The following is a 21,098-nucleotide window of genomic DNA, read 5'->3' as shown; positions in this document are numbered from 1 at the left end:
TGCACTCGCGGGCTCTCCGGGCGGCTCTGTCTCACCGCCCGCGTTCGGTGCCCTGGAACCGCAGTGTGTGGACTGGATCGGGACGGCCGGTGGTCAAGGACAGGCGAAGGAAGAACAAGGACCAAGCTAGTTGCTGATTAGTTACCGTTTATTCAATCTTCCATCTTTCTCATCTCCTGCACTCCCAGCTCTGGCCTCTCTCTGGATCAACTGCTGCTTCTTTCTGGCTTCTCTCATCTCTCCCCTACTTGTCTTTCCCACCTTGCCCTCTAGGCTACACCCAGCCAGGTAGCAAAATCAACATAAGAAAGCCCTTCCTGAGGGCAGGGCATTCCAAAGCCCTTCCTGACTCTTAAGGTTTTTTCTTTTCCTTAGTCCAGACACTTATTAACATCTTAATACTAGTTGTTTTTGTATGGACATAGCAAGGGATACATTGAGGTTTGCAAGGCAGCTCTCCTGGCAACATCTTGCCACAGGCTCAGACCACAGCACTCAGGCCAGATTAATCATTCCTCTCCCTAGCAGGGTCCAAATCTAGTTATCACTGTTTGGATCATGACAACATTTGTCCATGACCAAGCTCTTAACTTATAGTTAAGCGTTAGGCACTTTGGCCAGGCCCATCTCGATGCCAGGGTAGCACACAACTCACAGCTTGCCCTGAGTCCTTCTCGTCCCACGTCGGGACCCTGCTTTGGGGATGCTAGGGAGTAAGGGCAGCTGAGGCTTAGGTCAAGAGAACAGATGCCCTGGAGGAAAATATCATGTAGAGTCAAATGACTCCCAGGTTACAAAAGCATAACATTTGTTAAGTCTTCCTGTGTCCATACAAAAAGGACTTGCTCTGAATAAACTATGCAAAGGACTCAAGGAGAAGAGAAAAACATTATTTACAAGTCAACAAAACACTAAGAAAGAAGCTACAAATAAACATAGAGGAATGGGAGCACTGTGATGGGAGTAACCCAATAAACCTAAACTACCTGAAGCTATGTTATCCTACAAGTGACTATTTTGATAAATAATTTTTTTCACATTCAAAAATTTTTCTGTTAGGGAACTTAAAAATTTTTTTTCTGTAGTCTAGGACTCACACAGGGTTGGTGGTAGCCTACAGCACACCACATTTGCAAAAAAAGCATCCTCTCCAGAAAGTTGAGGCATTACTCCCCAGGTTCCAGAAATTCATATACAGTTTTCCTCTGACATTTCTCCTGCACTGTTGCCAGGAGGATGAAATTGGTCAATTTTGTTATCTATCTGCAACAGGAAGAAAAGTTTTACAATCAGGATATTGTTTAACAGACGGAGTGGTTTCTCTTAGACACTAAGTACTGTGTAATTCTTAGTGCGTGTTGCAGATAGTAACAAATAATTCTTAGTATGTAATCTGTCTTTAATTTTATGATGTCTTTAGTATTATGATTTTGTATCAGAATGGTATATAAAATTTTCTTTATGTCTACAAATATATCTGAACTATTTTTGAGATCTTGATATAGACAAATATACAATTTATTTTAAAATTTGTTCTTTTATTTAATTTTACAATCTTTTTTCTTGAATCTTTTCTCAGAAGGTTGACATAAACTTTCAATGGAATGTTGAAAAAGAATGCTAATATCCTTGGGGCTGGATAAATAGTATATCAGCTAGGGTGTTTACCTTGCATGCAGCCAAGCTAGGTTTGATCTCCAGCACCATGTGTGGTCCCCTGAGCCCACAAGTACTGATTCCTGAACGCAGATGGTAGTAAGCCCTGAGAAACACTAGGTGTAGCCCCACACAAAACAAACAAAAAAACAATACTATTTCCCTTGACTCAATCACTGTATCATTGTATCACTGTCGCCCTGTTGCTCATCCATTTGCTCGAGCGAGTGAGCACCAGTAATGTCTCTATTTGTCCCTGTCACATTCAGGGTCAGGGGAATGAATTTCATTGTTGCTACTGCTTTTTGGCAAACTGAATACGCCACAGTAGCTTGCCAGGCTAGGTATTGCAAGATTCTGCATCACTTTCTTATGGGTGCTTTGTTTTATAGTCTCTGGCTCTTGGCCATTGATGAGATTACATGGCGCCCAGGGAAGTTTGTGGATGTGACTGCCAAGCTACTGGAAAACAGGGGATCAGGGTGGAGGAGGTCCAGTCCCCATCCGAGATTTCAGCCACAGGTCCCGTATACCTGGATTCCTCTGTGTTTTATTCATGGGTGTTGCTCCTCCAAGCATATGGAGAGTGGCCTTGAGCATGGCTGTGCCTGGGTTCTGGAAGTTTCCAGCTGCTGGGGCTCTGCGTGGAGCAGGGAGGGAAACTCAACCCTCCGCCCCCTCCGCAGTGCCTCTGTGAAGACAGTATGGTGTGGGGGCAGGAGATTCTGCCTCCTTGGCTTGATAGAGATTAAAAATATTTTCCCTTTGATTACGGGAAATCCAATTTATTTCTCATTCATTCATTGTTGGAAATCGACTTGCTTCTATTATTTTAACTTTAGAAAAGAAAGCTTTATAAAGATGTATGTATCAGTTTCTATACAGATCTATCATTTACAGCTTTCTTGTGTAAGCACACAGGAACAGAATGTATGACTTGATTAACTTTTTGTTCTCACTAGCAGTACAGGAGAGTTCTAAATATTTTATAATACATGATGCTCTCAGTTTATTAAGTGTTAACCATTCTAATGGATATCTGTTGGTATCATACTGAAATAGTTAAGTGGTGTTTCCTTGATATTTAATTTTGTTAAGCACTACAGCTAACCAATTTTCTGTTCATCTGTGTTTGGCCTCAGTCACCTTCTGAGTCAATTCAAATATGTCAGTATTTTATTATTTAACTTCATTTTAGATATGAAAGTTTATAGTCTTTTATAATTTCCTAAAGTTAATCTTATATTTGTATTTTATAGTATATTTTAAAAGTTACCTTATTTTTGTGTTTCTATTCATTCCAATATATGCAATAATATAATTCAGTTTAAGACTGAAGTCCCAAAAAATCAGGGACCTTATGATTCTAAGTTCTTATGTGAATCTGAAAAACTAAGAACCACATTCTTTGAAATCTGAAGAGGAAATTTATGTACCAGCCTAAGCAGAGAGAATGAGTATTCCTTTTGTATTCTTTTTGTTCTGTTTTGGACCTCCACAGATTGGATTTTGTCTAATTACATTAGGAAGAAGCCTCAGTCTTACTTAGATCACCAAATTAAATGTTACTCTGAGAAATAATTTCAGAGACACCTAGAAGTGGTATTTTATTAGCTTTCCAGGCAATCTCTAGCCCAATCAAGTTGAGCCCACAAAAGATTATAGAACTAACCATCTTATTATTTGATCTACTTTTCATTCTACTTAAACCAGGCTTGTTAATTTGCAAAACAGATAATTTCTCATATTAACAAGGATTGGAAATATTGGTTAGTCACATGCAAAAAATAATACATTCAGACCCCTGTCTAAATCTGTGCACAAACGTTAGGTCAAAATGGATTAAAGATCTCGATATTAGATGTGAATACATAGATTATATTTAGGAAAATATAGGTAGAATATGTCATAATATTGAATGTAAAGGTATTTTTAATAATTCAACACCATTTCCAGGCAAATTGAAGAAGATAATCAAATGGTCCCACAGAAAACTAAGAAGCTTTTGCATTGTAAAGAAAATAGTGATCAGAAAAAAAGATACTCATAGACTTGTAAAGATCGACAAAACTACTCAATTGACAAAGGATTACCATATGAAGAACATGTTACAGATGCTTGGAAATAATTATTATTGTTATTTCATAGTTCTAAACATCCTGATAGAAGAAATTGTTATGATAGATATAGAATATATATTTGCTCTGTATCATTGTATTTTATTGGAGACTATATTTTTTTGCTGTAGCTACACATTATCCTGCCACTTAGCATATATTTATTTAAAGCCTATTATATGCCGTAAACATTATCAATTGTAGTTTTATACTAATCATGATTTGTTTATTATATTTCAGTTTTGAGGGTTCTTCATAAGCTTCATATTGTGTTAACTGTTTGTGTGTTTTCTTTTCACCCCCCGAGATATACAATTGATAATATTTCAATGACTAAAGAAATCACTTTTTTTGTTTGTTTGTTTTTGTGCCACCCATGGTTCTACACTCAGGGGTTACTCCTAGCGGTGTGCAGACTTTTTAAAAGCTTGTATATAATTGCATTATTATTTCTTCATACTAGAAAACTTATATATTTTTTTCTATTATGGCTTATAAAACATTACTTAAAAAGCATTACTCGAAATATTTGACATTTAAATCTTAAATATCTACACTTAGCATATAGTGCAATAATAGTTTCAAGTATTTTAGGACATTATTTCTTATAGTTTTTCTATATGTTAACATATATTTATTTACTTCACAAACACTGTGTAAATACTTTTTTCAGGTAAACTGTCTTTATCTTTTTCTTATAAAATATATAACAAGCTTTATGCAAACATGAAACACAATCTAGTCTGTGTGTGCTTTAGAAAAGATAATAAGTCATGTTGAAGTACTAAGTTAAATCAAGCTATTTGATAAAAAAGTTATTGTGACAAAAAGATTTAAAGAATCTGAGTCAGTGTGTTTAAATAGTTCTTTCCTGAATGAATTTTAAGATGGTCGAAATTTATTATTGACCTCCACATTTAAGGCATAAAACCACCAGCAATAACTTTATCTAAGTGCCTTGAAAGTGAATAAAAGCAGGATTACAAAGAACAATTCTTTGAATTAAAGATTGATGTAGCAGAAACTACACTACAAATGAAAAGCAGATGATTCATTCAGAGGATGTAAGTCTATGGAACCTAAAATATGGAAGACATCAGACTTCAGATCACTCTGATGCAGAGAGTTCTGGAAGGAGTCACCAGCCAAACTTACAGTTCTTCCTACTGATAATAAAAGAACTGCAAAGTCCATTCTACTTGCCCTGCACAGTTTTCTTTCCATTTTTTTTGCCTATGCTCCAGAGCTACTATTTACCCCATACATATTTCCATTAATCTGCCCATTCCCCAAATCAGTGATAAGATCAATATAATTTTAAAGACTGTAAGAAATAACTTCTATGAACATATTTCATTGCCTTCCTATTAAGTAACTACACTAGACCATTTGACCTATGCCTAAGATTCAGTAATTCTTTTAAAACACTCTAATTCATTCATTTACTATAAGAACAGAAAAAAAAGGAAATGAAAGAGCAATCATAGAGCGGGGCAGGTGTTTTAATGTTAATTAGGGAGCAAAACTAATGGTGTCAATTTATTGGTTGAATGTGAAGCCACATCAGAAATTTAGTTAATGGATGCTTCTAGATTGGGTGGCTGTATTACAATCTAGTGGATGGATGCCCAATCCTTATGTGATATCTTTTGTAAAAAGTCCAAGGCCAGACTCCCTCTATACTTTTCATTGTACTAACTTGACACATAACAGTTGCAAATAAATATTTATTGGTGGAAGAAAGGAAGAAAAGAAAGAAGGAAGGGAGGAGTGTTGGAGGGAAGTGTCAAGTCCCCAGAGTTCTTTACGTTCAATAAGTGATTTATTTTCTCTAATTCTCCTTTGAAACTCCCTCACTATTCACTGTGAGCTGTGAATACATATATAGAATATATACATATTCATATATAATATATACATTTTTATACAATTTACTACAGTTTCTTTCAGCTGCTTTACTTACTGTCTTTTTATGATTGACTTGGATTTTTTAAAATATTTTTTCTTAGACAAGTGAGCTCTGTAAGACAAAAGCTGTCCTCAAGCCTAGAGCAAACTTTTGATTTAACAGTAAACCCCAGTTACCTTTGTTGTTTCCCCAGCTAGTGAATATTTTGAAGCTTCCTACTTATTCATTTATTTTTTGGTAAGAATCCCAGGCTGCTCCTGTGTGCGTGTCTATGCACACTAATACACACATACATATGCACACACATGAGGAAATAGAAACTTACACTCTGTTGATTATACAAATTTTTTAATGCATGTGCTCTTTCTTTCTTTAAAGAAGCAATAAGAATTAGAAAATGTACCTAAAAGTTGTGAAATTTAGCTCAACAAAATACTGTTTAACATATTTAGAAAGGACACTTTTTTTCTTTTTTAAAAAATTTTTTATTAGAGGATCACTGTGATGTATATTACAAACTTATGAACTTTTGTTTTTCCATTTCACTCATACAGTGATCATTTACCCATCCCTCCACCAGTGCCCATTCACCTCCATTAATGATCCCAGTATCCCTCTCACCACCCCCATCTCATCCCCCACCACCCCACCCTGCCTCTGCAGCAGGGCATTCCCTTTTGTTTTCTCTCCTTTTGGGTGTTGTAGTTTTCAATAGAGGTATTGAATGGCCTTCATGTTCTGCCTATAGTCTACGTTCAGTTTGCATCTTCCAACCCAAATGGGTCCTCCCAACATTCTCTACTTGGTGTTCCCTTCTCTATCAGAGCTGCCTAGAAAGGACACATTTAAAGAACATATTAGCTCTTTTCCATATTAAATTCTTTTACTACTCTAATCTTCTAGGTTTTTTTTTCCTTTTTGGGTCACACCTGGTGATGCACAGGGATACTCCTGGCTCATGCACTCAGGAATTACCCCTACTGGTGCTCGGGGGACCACATGGGATGTTGGGAATCGAACCTGGGTCTGCCGCGTGCAAGGCAAATGCCCTACCCGCTGTGCTATCACTCCAGCCCCCTAACCTTCTAGGTTTTAATGTATTTAGAATTTTAATCTAAAATCAAGTATCCACCATTCTGGTAGAGTATGTTAGCAGAGAAGTAAATGTAAAAGCCTCTGCCAAAAATATTGCTAAGATGTCCCACTTATGAAGTGACAGAAAAACACTGAAAAATGTATTAATTTATGAGAATACAATTCAATCAACCACATTGTGTATGCAAGATGGATAGGAAATAAGGCAATAATTCTATTGAGTTTGCTTTTGTGATAAATATTTTCATTTCATTAAGAAAATTCATTGCTAATTTTCTTTTTTTTTTCTTTTTTTTTCTTTTTGGGTCACACCCGGCGATGCACAGGGGTTACTCCTGGTTATACACTCAGGAATTACCCCTGGCGGTGCTCAGGGGACCATATGGAATGCTGGGATTCGAACCCGGGTCGGGCGCGTGCAAGGCAAACGCCCTACCCGCTGTGCTATCGATCCAGCCCCAATTGTTAATTTTCTTTAATGTGACATTTTGATGCTTGCGATGTGTCATATGCTTTTAGAAAGAATTATTAAAATGTAGATATTTGTAACACCTCACTTTCATGCTACTTCTAGACATTAAAGAAAGAGTAAATGGGCTGAAAATTGAATTACAAAATGTGATTATAGTGAGAGACACACAGTGAATATATACTATTACAGTAAATGAACTATATAGATCATAGTTCTATTTCAGATATCAGATAAGTTTTATTTTAATTTGTTTGGATCTAGCTAAGTTTCTTTCTAAATGGCTTTAATCATACTGACTACTTAAAGCTCTTGACTGGAAATATCTACACTATTATAATAAGTGGATAGTTGTTGAATTTGGAAGTAAATGGAATGAATGAAATACTAACAGTAAAATTGTAATTTTTAAAATAAAAGCTGCATAAGGGTTATGGTATAAACTTGTAGAGAGGTAAATATACCTAAGATTTAGAATATTGCCAATTGTAACTCTGAAATCTATTGCTATAATTTTACCTACTTGTTGAATCTGATTTTAGATGAAAGCAAAATATCATTCCTGGACAGAAATGTGTGTGAGTGTGTGCATTTGTTTGTGTGTGCATGTGTTTGTGTATACATGTGTGTATGTATTTGTGTGTACATCCATGTGTATACATATACATGTGATTTAATATCTTTTTAGCAAATTAAAGTAAATAGGTAGTTTTACTGTTTTACTGTAGTCTTTTGAGCAAATTAAAGTAAACAGGTAGTTTAGGAAACAGTAATTTTGAGGTCATAACAATTTCTTTGACTTATATTATGTTCATCACAAGGTATATAGAAAATGTACTTATTTAGTGTGGTTTATTCCAAAAGTATCAGTGTAGATGGAGTTTCCAGAAACTCAAAATTAGTTTCAAACATTGATGGCTCATCATAAAATGTTGATATAGTCCATGGTTTCAGATTGCTTGAGGTTTTCCATAAATGAAGGAGCAAGTGTTTCCATTTAGTTTATTGCCTGTGGTTATTAAGAGCATAGTCTCCAGAAACAGACTTCCTGGCTCAACTACTGTCTCCAACATTTGCCAGTTATGTGACATCTGACAAATTACTTAGTTTCTCTTCGTTTGAATTTTCTTTCCTTAAGATGAAAATATAAATAAAACAATGTCTGAAGAATATTGTTAGATTCAAAAATTTTGATTATATAAGGAGGAGTTAATACAGTACCTGACACATTGTACCTGCCAGCATTTACTATTAGTAACAGAGTAGGGGGGCGTTATCCCATCGTCTAGAGGTGTTAATATCAATATACTTTTATAAATTAAGTATTTTCTTTCTGAAATTTTTTCCTAAAAATTAAAGGTACTGGAGTTGAAAGAGAGTACAGGGGCTAAGGCACTGCATATGAGACTGACTTCAACTTGAGCCCCAGAACTGATTATGGTCCCCCTGAGCACCATAGGAGTGATCTCTCAGCAAAAATCTAGGAGTAATCTCAGATCATCCGAGATGTGGTCCGATCATGCCCAATCCCCAAGTTTTTAAAAAATGCTTGAATTATTTTCTAGTATTTATTACATACTTGTCAAGTATGTGACAGCATTCTAACATAATACAAAAATAACATCAGTATGATTTAATACTAGATCTTAAAAAGCCTAAAGACTATTTTTAGATTGATTTTGATCACTGTATCACTGTCATCCTGTTGTTCGTAATTTACTTGAGCGAGTGCCAGTAACGTCTCTATTACTCCCAGCCCTGAGATTTTAGCAGCCTCTCCTTACTCTTCTTTCCCAACGATTAGAGGCTCTTTCAGGGTCAGGGGAATGAGGCCTGTTGTTATTATTTTTGGCATACCAAATATGCCATGGGCAGCTTTGCCAGGCTCTGTGCCTGCAGACAGGATAGTCTCGGTAGCTTGCTGGGCTCTCCGAGAGGTGTGTGTGTGTGTATATATATATATATATATGTGTGTGTGTGTGTGTGTGTGTGTGTGTATGTATATACGTATATACATATATACACACACATATATACTATACATAGTATATATAATATTTATATATATAATATCGCTATCACTATCATCCCATTGATCCTTGATTTGCTCGAGTGGGCCCAGTAATGTCTCCATTCAAGCTAGCCCTGAGATTTTAGCAGCTTCTCTTTACTTGTCCTTCCCAACAGTGCCACATTAGAGGCTCTTTCAGGGTCAGGAGAATGAGACTCATTATTGTCACTGTATTTGGCATATGAATATGCCACAGGGAGCTTGCCAGGCTCTGCCTACGGGCAGAATGCTCTTTGGTACCTTGCCAGGTTGTCTGCGAGGGAGAACTATGCTATAAAAGGTCGCGTGGCTGCACTCGCTTCTGGGAGCATGGTTTTATAGTCTCTGGATGTTGGTCATTGATTGGATTACAAAGGTTTAAATAAAGCTTTTAAAAACCATCTAAAATCCGGAATATATAAATAAAACAATCAGAGCTGAAAATGATATTACTAAGTTTATAGATTGATTTTTGTTAAGCTTTAGGAAATAGGGTTACAGTCATGTTCACCTTTGTGATGTTTGTGTACAAAGTTATTGTACATCCCTCTACTAAAGAGCATATGACACTCCTCTTTCTTATGTCACTTTCTGACATTCTTTCCTACCTCTATCCCCATTATTTCTCAGTTCACAATTTCAGTTGAAGTATATATTCTTACCTCCCTTGTTTTCAAGAATGGATCTAATTTAAGGGTGCAAAAAAAGTTGGGTTAAGTTTTCTTAATTTACTTCAGAAAGTCACCATTTGATTCATTGCATATTGATTATATTTGAATTTATGTTATAAATATTTCAATATAATTCATTAATTTTTTTCTGTATTAGATTGTGAATTAGGGCTCAAACTGGGGTCAGTCCCATCTGCAAATGCCTTAACTCCACTACTCTCCTTCAACTCCTGTACCTTTAATTTTAAAAAAAGATAAAATTTCATAAAGAAGAAACTTAACTTCTAACAATATATTTACATTGTATTATTGAGAAAAACTTGATTTTAATTATTGCTTCAGCTGCAGGCTTAAAATTAAAGTGTAGAGACACACAGGTATACGTATTATAGTTACCAGCAGAACCAGAACTAAGAGATAAATAAGGAATAGAATATGTATTTTAATAGGATTTACCTATCTGCCATCTTTTCTCCTAAAATAGTTTTTCATTAATAATGAGGAAAAAGAAGTGTAGTCAGCATTGAATGAAAATGTCTTTCAAGGACTTAGTTTCATTATATGTCATTTTATTTAAAGTCCCAGTTTTCAAGAACCTATCAACAATAATTCCATTAAAAATTAAAATATTTTAATTTCAGTAATTAATGTCAACTAGAAGGCAAATTGTCGGGGTCCTGGCCAGTCGACCCCCGCATACTGGAATATGATCCCCCGAAGTCACCGGATTTACTCCCTGTGGGAGAGGGAGTGGGAAGGGGAGAAGCCTCTACCCTGGCCCTCTGCTCACCATGGGATTCCTGCCGCCAACACTGAGAAAGAAACGGAGAAAGGTCACCGAGCAGAGGCGGGGAGTCTGGTGGTCAAGCAGTCTCCGTTTATTGACTCTTGCACAGGGTTTTTTATGCACACAATCTGGGGGGGAGGGGGCATTCCACGCATGTATCACGCTTATCTCGTGGAGCTCAGTACAGATGCAAGTTAATGATTTGTATTCCCTAATCTCAGGGCGGGGTTAACTAGCTCAGGCAAATGTTAACTGTCACACCCCTCATCCCATTGTCTCCTCAACCAGAGTGCCTGTGTGTGGAATGCAGGGCCCCTGGGCCCCTGTAAACAGGGCCATCTCTTGCTTTCAGGGGGTTTAGTCAAAGTCTCAGGATGGCTGCTGAGACCCCAACAGCAAATAATAAACTTTTGAATTCAAACTTCTATTGTAATAGAGCAAAACAGTGCAGACACATTATAAAGAATGCGTTACTTTTATAAATATTTTGTCATTTCAAAATACATTATATAAGCAAATTTCAAAACATGTAAAGTATACATTGAATCCTAATGAAATATCTAGTTGCTATACAAATTCAGAGTAAGATCACTGTGAAATAAGATCCTACTATTGCTGAGGTTGTAACTTGAAATAGTACAACGTATTGCAACCACAATCTGAGAACTTTTAAGCAAGCTCTCCTTGATTTATCGTATTCCTCTGAGGTAATATGTTGCTCTGAATGGTATAATTTGCGGAAATGGGGTTTTCTAAGTCCAGATTACTTTTGGAATATAAATTGTTTTTCTGGAAGCACAGAAAGAAGCCTATGACTATTTTTCATTTTATTTGGGGTGCTAAGCTTACAGAGAAATAAGCTTCTCCATCAGACATCAAGTTGAGAATAACTGAGCTCAGAAAAAAAATTAAGGATGAAATATATTGGAATGACATTTTTTTCAGTCTAGAGAAAATGAAGACAAGAGATTGTTTTTAATATTTTGAATTTGTGACTTAAGAGGTACAATATATGCTTTGCTGAGTTTGATCCTCAGCATCAAGTGATTCCCTAGTACTACCATGTATGGCCCCAATAACAGCAACATTAAATGAAATAAAAGTTTTTAAAGATATTCTCTATTCTATTTTAGTGTTCCAGTATTTGTTGTTTTGTACACTAAAGTTCCTGTCTCTAATCGTGGCAAAAATGGAGTCAACATTTCTATATACTTGTATCTTATCTTTGAAAGAACAAGAGAAAGATAGGATGGAAAAAAGAAAACCCTATGTTTTCTGTTAGAAACTTTCGGGATTTATGAGGAACACAGACTCCTAAGGGAAATTGTTGGTAGTACCGTGTTGAAGAAGAGAGACACACAATCTCTGTGTTGTATACAGACTGCCATTAAAGACTGAAAGAGAAGTCTAGGGTAGTGGAAGGTAGGTTCCTAAGTTATTTAAAAATAAAAGGCATAGAGATCACACAGATTATATACTTTTTGTGATCTTGGGGACATCTCTTTTTTAATCAAATAAATATGTAAATTTACTCCATTTGCAACTTGGAATTTCATGGTATTGATATTCCATCAATGATGTAATGCTGTTGCTCATTTGTGGTTAGTGACTTAAAAATCTTCACAGTTTATTAGCTTGATCTTTAAATTAAACAATTAAGTTTTTAGGCTGTACTCTCATGAGTTCTGTATGATTAAATCATATGCCAAGCATAACTGTATAATTACATGTGCTTTTTATTTTTAAATATTATCAGATTTCATTTTTTTTTCATAATGCCCTATGCTGTCACATATGAAGAAAAAATATTAAGGTATTATTCAAAGTACTTAAATTGCCATTAATGATTAATTTGGTTGTGACTATTATTTGGCTGAAATACTATAGCAAAATATGAATCAACTTTTGGCAACTTATGGGGCATTCAAATAATTATCCACAGGAAAATAAAATATCTAAACTAGGTAGTAAAAAATTACATTACAGCTTTAAGACATCAAATCTCCAATATTGATCCAAACTTAAATTTAAATTTAACTCAAACTGTAAGAAATTGAAAATAACCCTTTCAATTATCGAGTAAATGTAATGTAATCTATATGTACTCAACAAAGGACTTGCTAAGGAAGTTTAGGTAAATGTGTGTGTTAACTGCCAGTTATGTAGGGCAAGTGTTATTCTTGAGAATGTTTTGAAAAAAACAAATAAAATGTCCAATAAGCACTGTATTTGTGGTGCAGTTGTCCTATCCACTGTAGAACCACAATGTTTGGGAGTCAAAGTCACATGCACATGAAAATACAAAGAGAGCCCCGGCTGCCTACTTTTCAGTACATACAGTTGAAGTGATGGCTACATCACTTCATGAATGAAATTAGAAATTTTAAATTCTAGATTCTCTGCATTACTCTGTTTCCCCACTAACTAATTCTCTTGCAATTTTTGTATCTTTTCTGTTTATTTTATAACCTTTATATTATGCTTGAAAGATCAACATACACAAATACAAGTAAAACAAATTCATGGTAACTAAAAAAAATAAATAAATAATTTTTAAAAAATCCTTTTAGTTTAAAAAAATATGATACAAAGCAAAAAAAAGACAAAATGAAAACTTACAGTCTATACTATAGGAATGAAACACACCGTTTGTTCTTAACTCTGCTAATTATTCCAGTCACTACTTTTGTACTTTCTCTTTTCAATTTTTGTTTTATTTTATTTTTACTGTATCACAGTTTAGTTACAATAGTGTTAAAGTTTATAGTATTGATATACATACAGCTTTTATTAGCAGTTTAGAAAGACAAAGACTAAAGCAGTTTAGAAAGACTAAATGGCAGTGTTTGTGTTAGAATATAAACTAATCATTTGTACTAAATTAAGTATTATTCTTTTTCTTTATTCTTATTCTTTTAATATGCATTATTCTTTAATAAGATATTAAAGAATATTCTTTAATATGATGGATTAATCTGCTACAAGTTTTGTTTCCTCTTTTCCCCTAAAAATCTTAGCTAATCACTCCCCCAATTTAACCTCCTCTTTTTTCAAGCAAAGTTAGTAGTCCAACTAGGCCACTTTTATTCTTCAATGTTTATCACTTGATATTTTTTATTTAGTCTGTATTCATTACAACCAAAACTAAAACACAAAGCACACTTTTCCACATTTTCTAGAATTTTTAAAATATAGCTCTGTTTGGAAAATGTATCATTAATGGTTATCTACTGGTAAGGAAGAGAAATTTCTGTAGCATAGTGGGAAAAGTGCGTAGAGGTGGGAAGGGATAGTTGGCTTTAAACATGTTTCTTCTGCTGCTTCTCAGAGAGCGAGTAACCATTCTATAAGCTCTCTTTATAGTTAATTAAAGTTAAAAAAAAAACTAAACAAGTTGTTTCAGTGTACTTAATATCAACATTTCACTCCCAAAATGCTATAATTTGGGTAATAAATTATATCACTATCATTATCATCCCGTTGTTCATTAATTGCTTGAGCGGGCACCAGTATCGTCTCCATTTGTCCCTGTCATGTACCAGTGCAGCCCAATGACGTCTTCTTGCTCTAGGAACATGAAGAGCACATTATTGTTGTTACTGTTACTGTTTTTGGCATATCAAATACATCACGGGTAGCTTGCCAGGCCCTGTCGTGCAGGCGGGATATCCTTGGTAGCTTGCCAGGCTCTCCAAGAGGGATGGAAAAAACATATTTTATAAAAATATTAATTACTAAGTATTTTTCCTTCTGTGTTCTAACAGTTCATGTGAATGCTGCTGCATGTAGAAATTTGGTGCTGAATAAAATGCATCACCCATATAAATAAGCTGTAATACACTCAAAGATTGAAATTATGCTTTAAGGACACATAATACATAGAGGATAGATATAAATTATATAGTCAAACAATTAAAAATATTGCAATTTGGATAAACAATACATGTTTGTAGTTTAGTATAAGATATAAAATGGTCTGCTTTGAGTCTTAGATCTAATATTAAGTGGTAACTACAGAAAGATAACACTAATGACTGTAAGGGTAAAGAAAAAAAAAAAGATCACCCGTACAAATAAAATAGTAGTCATCTGAATTCTTCTAAAATGATTGTGTCATTTTGCTGTTATGCAAACAGACATGTCAGAAATCTGATTATTATTTCCTAATTCCTGTGCCTGGTTTTTGCTGTAATTTTTTGCTCTTTCCTGTCATTGTCTTCATACTTATAGTCACTTGTCTCTTTTTAATTTGATTAGTGTTAAATTATTTTTTGTGGCAGTAGTAATGTCAAAGATTCCAGTTGTTTCTCTGTTTCTCAAGCCCTTTACAATTAAATGGGGGAACAGAAACCAGTTCTGGCCAAATATTGTGGCAGGAATGCTTTGCATCACTTCCAGGCAGGCTTTGCTGCTTTTCCTATTGGTGTTAACACTAGAGAGTGGGACCTCAAGTGAACCGTCTATAGTAAAGCACCTTCCCGTCTACAGGGCTTGTGTGTGTTGACTGAAAAACATTACTTGGTAAGTGCAGCCACAAAGATTTGGAGGTTATTGGTTACTATAGCATCACTAAATCTGCCTTTACAGTGAAGTTGATACCAGGAGAGATATGTTGCTATGACAGGGGTAAAAATCCTCAATTTTACATGGTGATAGGTTTGGTTGTGGGTTTGAAGGGTACTGAAGAAATAACTATTGAGTTTAAAAGACAGAAATATATCTTAAAACAAACATTTAAACATCTATCTGTAATAAACATCTGTCTTTCTTTATTTTATAATGAATCACCATGAGATACAGTTACAGACTTACAAATTTTCCGTGATTACATTTTAGTCATACAATGATCAAGTATCCATCCACTCTCCAGTGCCCATTCTTCACCACCAATATTCCCAGTGTCCCTCCCACTACCTTTACCCCATTTCCCCCCACCCCCTGTCTCTGAGGCAGGCACATCCCATTTTACTCTCTTTCTCCTTTTGGGTGTTATGGTTTGCAATACAGGTAGTAAGTGGCCATCATGTTTGATCTATAGTCTACTTTCAGCATGCATCTCCTATCCTGAGTGAGTCCTTCAAGCAAAATTCACTATCCCAGCTGCCTTTTACCCCAGCATGTAAGGCCAGCTTCTAAGTCATGGAGTTATCCTCCTGGCCCTTATCTCTATTATCCTTGAGTGTTTACTATTGTAAGAGTAAAATATTTTTCATGGTGAGTGAATTTAGGGGAGGAAAAAACAAACTGGAGCCTGTGATAATTCAGGCAGCAAGTCTTATAACATACCTCCTGTAACTCTCTGAAGACTGTGGAAAATGGCATAGTAATAGTGTGGATTGGTGACTTCTGATTGCATTTCACAAGGTATTATAAGAAAAAGATGGTTTCAACAAAGAAATTGTCAGTCAATACTTAATGAAAGAGAATAAGAACATTTAGGCCTTTTGCTGTTGACAGTCAACTGCTTTGACATCCAGCAGTAATAGGCTTGAGAAAAACCTCTCAGAATAAGTTTCTGTGGGAAACTTGTTCAGTAAATATTTCTTTTTTTCCCTAAATTTTATTGAATCACTATGGGATAGTTACAAGCTTTCATGTTTGGATTACAACCATATAATGATCAAACACCAATCCCTCCACCAGTGCACATTCCCCACCACCAATCACCCTAGTATACCACCCCCTTTCCCACCCTCCCCCTGCCGCTATGGCAGACAGTATTCCCCATACTCTCTCTCTGCTTTTGGGCATTATAGTTTGGGACACAGATACTAAGACGTTATCATGTTTGGTCCATTATCTACTTAAAGCTCACCTTTCCCATCTCGACCGATTCCTACAGCCATTATATTCTTAGTGATCCCTTCTCTATTCCATCTCCCTTCTTCCCTCTGCTCATGAAGCAGGCGTCCAGCTATTGGGCAATTCTCCTGGCCTTGTATCTACTGTCCTTGGGTGTCAGCCTCATGTTATTTTATACTCCACAAATGAGTGCAGTCCTTCTATGTATGTCCCTCTCTACCTGACTCATTTCACTTAGAATGATACTCCCCATGTCTATCCATTTATAAGCAAATTTCATGACTTCATCTCCCCATGTCTATCCATTTATAAGCAAATTTCATGAGTTCATCTCTCCTAACAGCTGCATAGTATTCCATTGTGTAGATGTACCAAAGTTTCTTTAACCAGTCATCTGTTCTAGGACACTTGGGTTGTTTCCAGATTTTGGCTATTGTAAACAGTGCTGCAATGACCATATAAGTATAGATGTCATTTCTACTGTGCATTTTTTGCATCCTCGGGATATATTCCCAGAAGTGGTATTGTGGGGTCATATGGAAGCTGTATTTATAGTTTTTGAAGGACTGTCCATATTGTTTTCCAAAAAGGCTGGACCAGTCAGCATTCCCACCAACAGTGAAAGAGCATTCCTTTTTCCCCCACATCCATGCCAGCACTGAAAGAGCATCACTTTTCCCCCACATCTTGTTATTTTAAATGTGTGCCAGTCTCTGTGGTGTGAGATGATATCTCGTTGCTTTAATTTGCATCTCGCTAATGACTAGTGATGTGGAGCATTTTTTATGTGACTTTTGGCCATTTGTATTTCTTTTTTGTGGAAACTTCTGTTCATTTCTTCTCCCCATTTTTTTTTTGATGGGGTTGGAGGTTTTTTTCTTGTACAATTCTACTAGTATCTTACATATCCTGGATATTAATCCCTTATCAGATGGGTATTAGGTAAATGTTCTTTCCCATTCTGTGGGCTTTTTCTATATTTTGGTCACTGTTTCTTTTGAAGTGCAGAAGATTCTTAGTTTGATGTAATCCCATTTATTTATGTATATATCTACTAAATATATCCTTGATAAGCTTGAGTCTGGTTGATCTATCAAGAGGTGATAAAACGGGGTTGAAATCTCCCACTAGTATTTTGTTGCTATCAATGTCTTCCTTCAAGTCTATGAGTAGTTGCTTTAAGCACTTTGCTGGTCCCTCATTAGGTGCATGTATATTTAGTAGTTCAAGTTCTTCCTGCTCTACAGATCCCTTGATCAATAAGAAATGACCTTCACTGTCTCTTGTGACCTCTTGCAGTCTGAAATCAATGTGGTCCGATACCAGAATGGCCACCCCAGCCTTTTTATTGGAGTTGCTTGCCTGTAGAATTATTTTCCAGCCTTTGACTCTGAGTCAGTGTTTGCTCTGACTGTTCAGATGTGTTTCTTGCAGGTAGCAGAATGTTGGGTTCAATTTTCTGATCCATCCTGCCACTCTGTATTTTTTAATTGGTGCGTTTAGCCCCTTGATGTTGAGAGAGATTGTTGTTATGGGGTTTTGTCCCATCTTTCTGTCAAACTTTGGTGTATTTGAGGGGCTTGTCTTGTCTTAAAGTAGTCCATTTACAAAGTTGTTCTTGTAACCATGGTTTTGAGTCTATGAAGTCCCTGAGCTGTTTTTTGTCTGTGAAACTATGTATTGTTCCTTCTGATATGAATGAGAGTCTAGCAGGGTAAAATATTTGGGGGGAGGCATTTATTTCATTGAGTTTTTTTTTTACTATATCCCACCACTGTTTTCGGGCCTTGAGGTTTCATCAGACAAGTTGGCTGTGAATCTTAAGGATGCTCCTTTTTAGACAATTTCTTTGGTTGATCTTGCTGCTTTCAGGATTTTTTGTCTATCTAAGGTTTTTGTCATTTTGATCAGGATATGTCTTGGGATAGTGTTATTTGGGTTTCTTCTAGCTGGTACCCTTCAGTCTCCTGAATGTGGTCTCATGTCTTCTTCATCTTTGGGAATGTCATAGCAATGATGTCTTTGACAGTTTCTTCTTCGTCAGGGATTTCTTCTTGTCCCTCTGGGACTTCAATATTTCTTATGTTATTCCTCTTGGCTTCATCCCTATCTTCTCTTGACATCTGTTCTCTGCTTGTGAGTCTCTTTTCCATTTTCTGATCTTTTCTGGAGAGTCTCTGCACTTGATCTTCGAGCTCAAGATTCTATCCTCAGAAGCTGTTATTCTGCTGCTGAGGCCTTCCACAGAGTTTTTTGATTCACTTGCCAGTTTTTTCAGATCTGTCATTTCCGGTTGTAGTTTTCTTTGCATTTTCCCCATTTCTAATTTCAAATCTTCTTGTATTTTATTGCAGTGCATTTCATTGTTTCTTTTAGCTCTCTATGCATCCTCAATAACTCCCTTCTAAATTCCTTGTCAGCAGTTCATTACTGTTGGGGTCATCTGGGCTAGTCTTTCATTAAGTAAGCTTGGCGGGCTTCTGCATTGCTTTACCATTGTGACCTGTGTGGTTTAGACCTTCACGTTCACTGTTACTAACTATTGTGTTTTTGGTGTAATATTAATTGAGGTGTGAGTAATGACTTATTGGTTTAATGTGTTTCTGTCGATTAAGATGCCCTAGTGAAAGTTCCACCTAAGAGGTTCTTATGGGATATTGAGGGGGAGAATAACTAGTGGTCGAATTAGTGGCCACGGCCCTAGGAAGGCCCCCTGCGCTGGGTGTTACCATTTCCTGCTGGCCATCTGTGTTTTCGTTTCCCATTCCTTGCAGCTCTAGGTTAGAAACTGACTTTGTCCCAGTAAATCTTTCAACTAATTAAAATGCCTAAGTGCAATATCAAGCTAAGAATCAGAGCACAGAAAACATTTGTTGTTATTGTTGTTGTTGTTGTTTTTATTTAAGGGACTGAAAACTACCACTAAGATCAGATAAAGTAGGTTATAAGAGTGAGAAGGCAAACAAATATTCTGTATATTAGAGTTATATCTTAAAGAGAATGCTAGCTTAAGAAATCACTATACTAAAGTGATTCAAGGACTTATACAAGTTCCAGCTATATCAAATTATGAATCATGGCAAAGAATTTCTAAATGCTAGTGGCTTACATCAAGCAAAGCTTATTTCTCTTTTACACCCACATGTCCATCACAGTTAGCTATATCTCTGTTTCATGCCCTCTTTAATCTGACACATATCTGACACAATCTTTATTTAATTCATTGAAAACCTAAAGGCAAAAGCAAAAATATTATGGAAGCAGGTACTCACTTGAATGTGATGCAAGACACTTTTTATACCTTCATAGGATAAAGCAATTTACAGGGTGGGCCACATTGTCCCCTTGCACATTGGTGAAAAGTACTGAAGTTGATAACAAACTACTAATGTGATATGGGTAGAAACTGTACTCAGTTGCACATTTCAGATGAAGATTATATTCCTAATTTCCAATTCAAATGTAGATAAGGAAAGACAAGATAAAGAAACCAGGGATTGTTTCTCTTTCTCAACATCATGTGTTCAATGGGATTTTGGAATTGATACACAGAAGACACTAATAAAGTTTCCTAATCTTTTTCCTAGGTGTGTTTCCTTCTATGTGTTTAATTAGAGAAAGCAGGAGCATTGTCTTTTAGTTTACAATTCTCTTGTACTATATGACCATACATGGATTAGTATTAAGATGATTTATGTATCTTGGAAACTCTGGACTTTAAAGCTAAGTATATGACTGGAACTTTTATGCTCTTCCTCATGAGACTGTTAAGTGTGGTCCAGCTGTTGGAAGAAAACAAAAGGATATATGGTAACTGGAAGGATATACCAGGCCACAGGCAGTAATGCTCACTAAATGTCCTTTTATACCTTGTCTTCTACCCAAGTTATTGGTAATGAGTCTTAAGTGGAGCAACGTATCACTTCACGTTTGGGATCCATGCAAATCTGAACTTTTTCCCCTGCAGTAAGACTAACATTGCTCTTATTTTGAGAGGAACTACTGTCAGATCTCCTAGTAGACAGCAGAGCTTCTGACCTGAGTGAAAAATCCAAACTTTCTTACATTAAGTGCCAGGAATTTGGAAACAGTTTGTTTCCAAAGCTTATCCAGCCAATCAATCATGTGAAATAATGCTAAAAATTCTACACAAAGCAGCTCTTTTTAAAAAATGTAATTTTAATTCCCTCTTAACTTTATGAGGGTGCTTTGTACTACTTATCCCTCCTATTCATACATCTCTCTGATTACAACGGAAAAATAAGTGTCATAAAAATAATAATGAAGAGGCTGACAGAGAGCTCTGCCCATTTACCCTCTGTTTCAAAGGCAGAAACATGGACAGAATTGTTTGTTTTCCCCTTCCCACATAATGGTACATCAGAGGTTAGATCCACTCAGAGAAAGGATACTGAGAATGTCCTTTGGGAATCCCATAATGGGCACTTGTTCTTTGTGCAGTCCCTCTAAACAATGCAAGATAGCAGATTGTGTATTCCATACGCAAAAGCACAGATATTTAATCACACACATGCACACAGA

At 35.9% G+C, this 21,098-nt stretch overlaps 1 non-coding gene across 1 annotated transcript; it reads left to right on the top strand.

Annotated features, from left to right (window-relative positions):
- Nucleotides 1-1,076: 1,076 nt before the first annotated feature.
- LOC129402994 (small Cajal body-specific RNA 13) lies at nucleotides 1,077-1,348 on the top strand. The gene has a single exon (XR_008628989.1). It is a non-coding gene; the product is annotated as a small Cajal body-specific RNA 13 (non-coding RNA).
- The last annotated feature ends 19,750 nt before the right edge of the window (nucleotides 1,349-21,098 follow it).

This window comes from Sorex araneus, chromosome 2, assembly GCF_027595985.1.
Source record: "Sorex araneus isolate mSorAra2 chromosome 2, mSorAra2.pri, whole genome shotgun sequence".
In the NCBI taxonomy this organism is placed as follows: Eukaryota; Metazoa; Chordata; class Mammalia; order Eulipotyphla; family Soricidae; genus Sorex; species Sorex araneus.
This window is presented reverse-complemented; position numbering and strand designations above follow the sequence as displayed.